Source organism: Bison bison, unplaced genomic scaffold, assembly GCF_000754665.1.
Source record: "Bison bison bison isolate TAMUID 2011002044 unplaced genomic scaffold, Bison_UMD1.0 scf7180017864050, whole genome shotgun sequence".
Lineage (NCBI taxonomy): Eukaryota > Metazoa > Chordata > Mammalia > Artiodactyla > Bovidae > Bison > Bison bison.
In genome coordinates, this window is record NW_011494622.1 from 3,596,982 (window position 1) to 3,605,489 (window position 8,508).

At 41.3% G+C, this 8,508-nt stretch overlaps 1 protein-coding gene across 5 annotated transcripts in view; it reads left to right on the forward strand.

Annotated features, from left to right (window-relative positions):
* Positions 1-8,508, forward strand: part of STOX2 (storkhead box 2) — a 197,121-nt gene that overhangs the window by 135,949 nt on the left and 52,664 nt on the right. Inside the window, exon 1 of one of the 5 annotated variants that reach the window (XM_010835747.1) lies at positions 1,346-2,001. The exons of the other annotated variants lie outside the window; for them this stretch is intronic. The gene's annotated coding sequence lies outside the window, so the exon portion shown is untranslated. Of the gene's footprint in view, positions 1-1,345; positions 2,002-8,508 lie in introns of those variants that run through there. 5 annotated transcript variants of the gene reach the window in all.

An 8,508-nucleotide genomic window follows, 5' to 3' on the forward strand; every position in this document is an offset into this window, starting at 1 on the left:
ATGATGACACCCACACCACCATCCGTGGTTTGTTTTTTCCCCTCTTGTATTATATTTAAACTTTCTTCACTCTCTTAATTCAGCTACCTCTCATCCATCTGCTTGTCCAGCTTCCAGAATTATTTGAGGGTGACATCTGCTTTCGTCTTCTCTCTCCTTCTCTTTTATTCCTCTTACTGTCCTTGTAGTGGGAGTTGGGAGCTACTGTTGACAGTCTACCATGTTTAACCAAGAGCCTCATCAGAGATGTTCCATCTGTTGGTTGCTTGGAGGGAGAAAGGAGACAATATTTACCTTTGATGATACCCGAAACGGCCCTGCCAGTCATCTCTCCTTCACTTTCACAGCTGACGTTCTTCCCATAGCCCTTCCAGACAAATTAGAATTCTGTACGGCTTTCTCAAGGTTTCTATTTGTAACCATCTCAGTGGGTGGGACTTCTTTCCTGTGGTAAATGTTGGTAGACTTGAAAAGAGATGTGGATGATGCTGGAAAAGATATGGCCCGCCTATCTGATTCTGTGTTTGCGTTGTGCCTTGTGGGCTCAGTACCACCAGTCAGGCAGAGCCCTAGATGACTTCAGACAGAGAAAGGAGTTGACCTTTCTGGGAGGAAACCAAGCGACTTACCCAGGTCTGAATATGATATCTTGATTTCCCCCATTTAATTGAAATGAGTGCAGACTTTTCCTATAAACTGTAACACTGGGGTTTTCAAAACCACTTTCATGTCTGCTGTTTCTGCTTCTTCACAGTGAACATAGGCTCACATTTTAATGTTCTTTCTCCTTTGTTAAGGGCCCTCCTGGTTTAGACCATAGAGAATCTGCCTGCAATGCAGGAGACCCGGGTTCCATCCCTGGGTCAGGAAGATCCCCCTGGAGAAGGGAATGGCAACCCATGCCAGTAATTTCTCCTTTATTAAATGTGTTAAGAGGAACACTGAAATAGCAAGAGAAGTTTTGACCTTAGAATTCCAAGAATGCCTATGGTATCAGCTCTAGTTATGAGGTGTAACTGGAAATAGAATGGGAGTTTCTAAAAGCCCATCTCTGTGAGGCACCCATCCTCTCTGAAAGAGTTTGGGAGGTTTAGTTGATCTTGCTGAGCTTTGGTAAACAAAAGCTGGCATTTCTCTTTCGTGGGTTTTCAACTGCGGAGCTGCTGTTTTCATCCTGCCCCCATGGTGGCACATTTTGGTGGGCAAATCTGAAATATATGGCACATCCACTGGCATGCTTTTTTGCTGAGAACCTCTTCTGGCACTTGCCATATTGGCAGTTTTTATAGGGTCTTTTCCTCTGTGCTCTGTTTATTTACTCTGCTTGCATTGTGGAATTCTGGGTAAAAGGCTGCTTTAAATCAGAATCAAAAAATAAATTAAAAAAAAAATTTTTAAAGACCGTTTTTGGCCGAGAAGCTTGCGAACATTTCCACGTAAATCATCTTTGCCGAATTGGCTTGCCTCTTTCCAAACAGGAAGACCATCCTTCGCGACGTTCAGGGTTTGGTTTTGCTCTGCTGCAGACTAGGTTTAGCGACAAATTCCATCTGGCTGAAGCTCCATGCAGTCTCTCTATTGATTGGTTATATTGGGACTTCATGGGAGTGTCCTTCAAATCGCTTTTCCCAGCATTTTTAAAAGCTCCACTGGGGGGAGGGGGGAAAGAGAGAGCGAGAGAGAAAAGGAGAAAGGACCCTGCATTGTTTCAGTTTGCATCCAACATGCAAAACATAGTCCTAAATTTTTAATTAGCTAAGTGAGTGGTGAAAAGGGAAAGTAATATAACAAGCCTCGGTGAGCAGCTGGGATGTGTTGCCATGACGACAAGTTCAGCAGGCTGCCAGCGAGCATGTCAATGGGTAATATTGGGAGAGGGCTTTGAAACAGTGCCTGCGAGCCACAATGTGATTGGTCACGCCTCTGTTGTCTTTGTGTGAACCAGGGGATGCTGGGTAAGACCTACAGTGAATGCTCAGCTTGTCTCAAGGCTGCAATGAGGTAATGCTTCTGAATCTTTGGGGATTATGAGCTCCTGCCTCCAAAAGACTGCAGTCTCCAGTGTTTTCATTCCTATTTGCCTTAATGACCGACTATACCATGTTAAGAAGTTTTACAGCTGCTTTTATTCATTCTTTTGTACGTGCATGTGTGTATTATAGATAACACGTGTGTATGTTGCATATAGAATCTCAAGCGTATTCTAAAAAAAAGAGATAACCCTCCATATTAGTCATTCCGCTTAGACTCAACATTTCTTTTGATTGCTGGCATCAGTGGCAATACCTATTGATGGATAAATGATGTATTAAAGTGCATTTATGTTGGGTAAGCAAACTCGTTCATTTCTAGAGACTATTTTGGCGTTGATTACTTTCTGAAGTCTTTTATTTATTTTAAGTCTTTTAATAGATGTAAAGGGGGTTGTACAGAGTGTTGGCTTTGCTTGGTCAGGAGGTGTATAGTTCATTTTAGATTCCTTGAAATTAGTTGGTTTGTACCCTAGTATATCTGATACAGTTTTTTTTTTTCTTTACTAATTGAAAGTAACATCTGACTGCTCCACAGTTATATGCTGAATAATGGTTTGACAGTTGAAACTTAAAGCTGTAAAGGGGAGCTCTATTTACAGATGCAAAGATTTAGAAATGTTTATGGCCGGCTTGTGAAACAAATACAGCAAGGTGCTGGTCTCACAGACACGTGAGCTACAATCCTAAGCCCTGATTCTGGTCCTCAATGATATGTGACTTGGATTCTCGCCAGGGTTTTTTCAGGTGGTTAGAGAGACTGTTTTGGGGTTTTTTTTTAAATCACATTCATAAACAGTAACCTAGTGCCTTGGAGAGGTTAGGGCAGCACCTCCCAAGGCTGTTAGTATAACCTGGAGAAGCCGAGTGGATGACCTGATCCAGCGCGTCACAGATGGAAAGGTGGTGAGCCGGCTGCTGGACTGAGCTGTCGTATTGCCACCCTGTTGTATTTACCTCACAAAGAGTTCATAAAAATTTATAAGCCTTTAAATGGATAAAAAAAAAAAAAAGAGTAAAAACCTTAACGGTAACAAATGGTTTCTGCTGCTCCTGCATAATGCAGTGAACTCTGCCAGCTCCCTCGCTTTATTTGAGGTCAGGCCACGGGCATGTGGTTGAAACCCGATGATCCTCCAGCCCCACCGTCACCATTCACGGAATCCAAGTCAGGATCTGGTCTTGCTGCAAACCGCGCTTGCTTGCTTCTTTCCAAGCTTTTAAAGTCTGCTTTCATTTTACTCCTCTGGATGGTTTCTGTTTAGAAGTAAAGTAAACAAGGGCTTATACACAGAGCCAAGGATAAATAAATGTGAAGAGTGTATCTAGGTTTTAAATAATTGGGTTCAAAATACTTGTGGCACCAATAGAATCTTGGGTTGTGACTTTTTGCCAACATGTTGATTCTGTCTCGTGGCTCAAACGCTGCAGCTGAGCAGCCTGCCTTTACACCTTAGATGGGGAGGCCCTGGACAGATGCTGGAGTCTTTGTCTAAAACAAAGCAGAATGCAGTGACCCCGTGAAGTGTGCAAGAAAAATCCACCTGTTGATAAACAGCCACTTTTTCTCTTATGAAAAATTTGATGTTTCCTTTCCTTCATTTCTTTGGGGTTACATTACTTAAGCAGCTGCAAATCTCAGGCATGCCTTGCTAATTGAAACTGTTTTTTAAATTCATTAATGATTCAGAGTTTTCAGAGAATTGGATACTTTGGAATATGGTCTGGTTGTGACTGGCAGGATTTGTTACCCCGTGTTATCTTGCAGGCTGTGAGAGATCCATACTTTAAAATTCGGAAATCATATTTATTCATCCTTTAGGAGAAGGCATCTTTCTTTTGTGGATTGTATGCTAATTTGGTTCCCTTCATCAAGTAATAAAATTCGAATCTCTTATTTAGGGGATTTTGTGTGTGTCTCTGTGGATCAGATTATGATATTGTGAAACCTTCGTTATTAAGTCACGTTAGAGCATTTCACGTGCAAAATTACCATGTTAATTTAACAATGAAATGAAAAGTCAAGAAACTTGCCATTTAATTTACTGTCTCACAAGCTTTTTGCTAGTTTGGAAAGCCCTCTTGAAGAGGAGGAATGGCAAGTTGCACCTAGCATGAGTCCTTATATCCTGTGACAGGCTCCACAGTAAATGATTTCTGATGGGTGTGAAGCCTGATGCTTAGAGATTAATGGCAGATACAGCATTGCAGGGCCTCCCTTGCATCGCTAATGTTATCAAATGAAGCTAGTGGCTTAGCCAAGGGCTTTGCTCAAAAGGAACATGTGATTGATAATACTGATGGTTTGTAAAGTTTTCAAAAATACGATCCTTTGGGGAAATCCAGAGGGAAAAATATGTTTTTAGATAGTTTGAGGGACTCGAGGTTTAAAAATACTTTCCTTTAAAAATCCACACTTTACAAACGCTTAACATGCCTATCATATTTAGAAAATGGGATTTATTGAACAGTGGAAGTGCAAGTTTTGGCAGAAAAAACAAAGAAGGAGAATAAATTAGGGCCTCTGCCGGGTAGAATATCAAAAGTCTTAGGGTCTGGATTTAGACAAAATCCTAATTGTTCAGCTTTCTTTCAGTGAGACTTTTGGTTACTTATCCTCTCTAAGTTGATCCTTCTCGCTTGTCTGCTGGTCACAAAAGTCACTGCCTCCCAGAGGTCAGAAGGAGGGGACCCATGTACACACCCAGATCTTTATTCTAAGGGAAGTTCTTTCAAATAGAAACATGAGGAGGTAGTAACTCTTATCCTCAGTTGAGAAAAACCATGGTCTCTGTTCTTATGGACTTTATTATGACATCAGAAAGTTGCATTTGTACAACACTTAACTTCATTAATCAAGTGCCATTAAAGTAATGGTTGTAACTGACACAATTTCTTGTAAAGGGAACTCAGTGTTACATGTTGATTTCATCCATTTAGAAATGTTATGTTCTTTCTAATATGATAAAAATAAAACCTTAGCAATTCACAGCATGCTAATTTGATATGTTAAAAATTGAAACATGGGCTAGTATGAAAAGTACTTCTCCTCCATTCATGAAGAGAGGGTTTTCTAGTTGAGTTAACAGCACTGGAAGAGGGAGCAGCACTCAAGGGAGAGGATCTGCTTTAGAGAATAAACTTTGCAAGTCACTTCAGTTCTTCAGATGGATTATTAATTAATATTCAAATGTCATGTCTAGAAAGGACAACTTTTCAGGCCTTTAGGATATAGAGTCTCCTTTATGATGGTTAATTTACCTATTTGTATGATTTTCATATGTCAAATCCTTTTGTATTTGGAGCTGTTACTGTTTGACCACATGATAAAGTTGTATGTAATATCTAATGGTATAATGGTGGAGTTGCAACTGCTGCCTTTATGAATTACTGTATGTGTATCTTGGCATCCTTGAGTAGATTATTTACTTGCAGCTGGACAGTTGTTGCTTAGTTGGTAAGTCGTATCCGACACTTTTCTGACCCTATGGACTGTAGCCCTCCAGGCTCCTCTGTCCATGGGCTTTCCCAAGCAAGAATACTGGAGGGAGTGGGTTGCCATTTTCTTCTCCAGGGAATATTCCTGACCCAGGGATTGAACCCAAGTCTCCTGCATTGCAGGTGGATTCTTTTTACCACTGAGCCACCTGGAAAAGGCTGCCTTTATCAATTACTGTATGTTTCTCTTGGCATCCATGAGTTGGTCATTTACTTGGTGAACAGTACCATATCTGTATTTTCCTCTTGTTCTCATAATGCCTGGTCTAGTGCTAAGTATGAAGTAGGTGCTGTTACATTTACTTTTTCAAGTTGTTAAAAAAATTGATGGGTTTTTATGTCAAAAGTTGCTCTTTTTTAATGAAGGTATAGTTGATTTACAATATTTTGTTAATTTCTGCTGTACAGCAGAGTGATTCAGTTATGCATAAATATACATTCTTTTTTATGTTCTTTTCCATTATGGTTTATCACAGGATATTGAATATAGCTCCCTGTGCTATGCAGTAGGACCTTGTTACTTATCCATTCTATGTATACGAGTTCGTTTCCGCTAACCCCAAACGCCCACTCCACCCCTCTGCCGCCCTGGCAATCACATGTCTGTTTTCTATGTCTGTTTCTGTTTCATAACTATGATCAAATTTGTGTCATATTTTAAACTCCACGTATAAGTGGTATCATATGGTATTTGTCTTTCTCTTTCTGACTTACTTCACTCAGTATGACACTCTTTAGGCCCATCCGTGTTGCTACAAATGACATTATTTCATCCCTTTTTATAGCTGAGTAGTATTTCATTGTATATATGTACCACATCTTCCTTATCTGTTCATCTGTTGACGGACATTTCAGTTCAGTTCAGTCGCTCAGTCGTGTCCATTTAGGCTGTTGGAAAAGTGACTCTTGACTTCAGTCACAGGAAATGGAAGGGATCTCTGAAACCTTAGCTGTGTGGTCTGTTGAATTTCCTTATTAGCAACAGTTCTCATCTCTACCTAGTTCCTCCTTCAGTCAACGCACCAGCCTTCTGTTCCCGAAATGTGAAGTTTCAGTGTGAAAGGAAGTATTATGGTTGAACTAAATATAAGCAGTTATACCATGTATAGGAATTTTTCATCTACACACTGCTCTTGTAAGCTTTGACATTTTCTTGGGAAGAGGGGATATGGAGGTGTAGAGGTTTGGAATACTGGACAAAACCCCATTTGAATCTTGGTTGTACCGCTTGCTTCCTGGAGATCAAGAACAGATTACTTAGTCTTAGCTCTTTAAATGAAGATTATCCCTGCATCACAGGGTTGTATTGGTTATGTTTACCTGCATAAAGTACCTGCTACGTTGTCCCTGCTATGTAGAAGCTGCTCAATAAATGCCAGTACACTTTATATCCTGTTGGCATTTTGTTGCTCCAGTGACCAATTCTTTTGGCCTTCCTGGGCTATCTTCCCTGCTGGGATAGGAGAAAAAATGATTTGTTGTTGTTGTTCAACTCTGATCTGTTATTCTAGAGGGATATCTTTCTGATATGATAAGAAAATTTTATCAGTTGTGTTGATGTTAACATCCTTGGTTTTATCCACTTGAAATCAGGGATGTCATTGATATCAGTGTATTTAGAGTCTTTGATATTGATAACATCCCTGCGTTCAAGCGTATGAAACCAGACATGCTAGATAAATGCAGGAACATCAGACAGGAAGTGCATTCTGGCGCCCAAGTGTATTTAGGGTGGGTGGAAGAAACCCGCAAAGATGGTTTTCTGGCGGTTCAGTGAGGCAGAGATCTGGCTAACAGCAAAGCAGGAGAGAAGTGGTAGGTTTAGACACATCCAGACAGTGAGTAGACTGACGCTCTTTAGGTTATGGAGCTGGTGAGGGATGGTCAGTGACCAGAAAACAGGTCACGGTCACGTGTCTGCACTGATGCCAGTGCTATAATCTGGACTAGGAGACCCCGGGGTTTATGGACATGTTGAGTTTGGACATGTTGAGTTTGAGGCACTGGGGCCATGGAGTTGTCCGATGAGGACAGAGGAGAGAGAGATGAGTCAGGAGGCTAGGGAAGGTTTTAGGACCAAAGAGAGAGGGCTGGCCCCCATCAGCTCTGTGGAGCTGAGGGTTACAGCCGGGGAGGGATCGTGGGTGGCGTCCCCTCGCAGTGGGGTAGCGAGGGCAGAGAGGAGGATGAAGGTTGGCGCCCTGGCGAGCCCTCCTTTCTAGAAGCAGCCAAAGGAAACTCAGACCCTAGACATGAATTTAGAGTCCAGATTTCCCTTTAATGATTTACACATGACTGGTTTCCCCCAAAGAAATTGATAAGTCCACTGTTTGGAACTGCAAAGCCAAAGCTGGAACGAACCACCGTCATCTAAGTCAGCTCTTCTGCGTTTGACTGACAGACTGATGGGTCTCGTGAGTCCATCGGCGACCTCACCGTTTCATCATGCTGCACCCCTTGCAGGAACCCTGTCTCTCTAGAAGCTGTGCTCAGCAGAGGTTGTGTGCTCAAGCCAAACCACACAGTTCGGTTCATGAAATAAAAGGATTACAGATGGCTGTGGAGGATGGAAGACGCTAAACACTAACATTGAAACACAGAATTAAAAATAGTCGTTGGCCATCTTCAACGTGAGCACATAAGTTTATCATTAGAGGGGATGACCTAGGATATGTGGAAATTGTGACTTAGTCTGCTAAGTACTTCTGAGAGCTATTAAAAGAAGCAGATTGTTCCTTTGTCGAATTTTGCTTAAAACCTTTCCCTTTCTGTTGATATAACTGTATCAGTATCATAGTTATTATGACTGTCATTAAAGCTGTTTATTGACTGGGTCCCTAGGGGTTACCCAGCTCTCCTAGATTTCATGCATAACTTGGAGATAATAGGATTTATTTCAAAAGATGCTTGTGACAGATAAATGAAAAGGGGTATATATGTAAAGCCTCCTTGATAATGCTTGGTACCTATGGACTCTCAA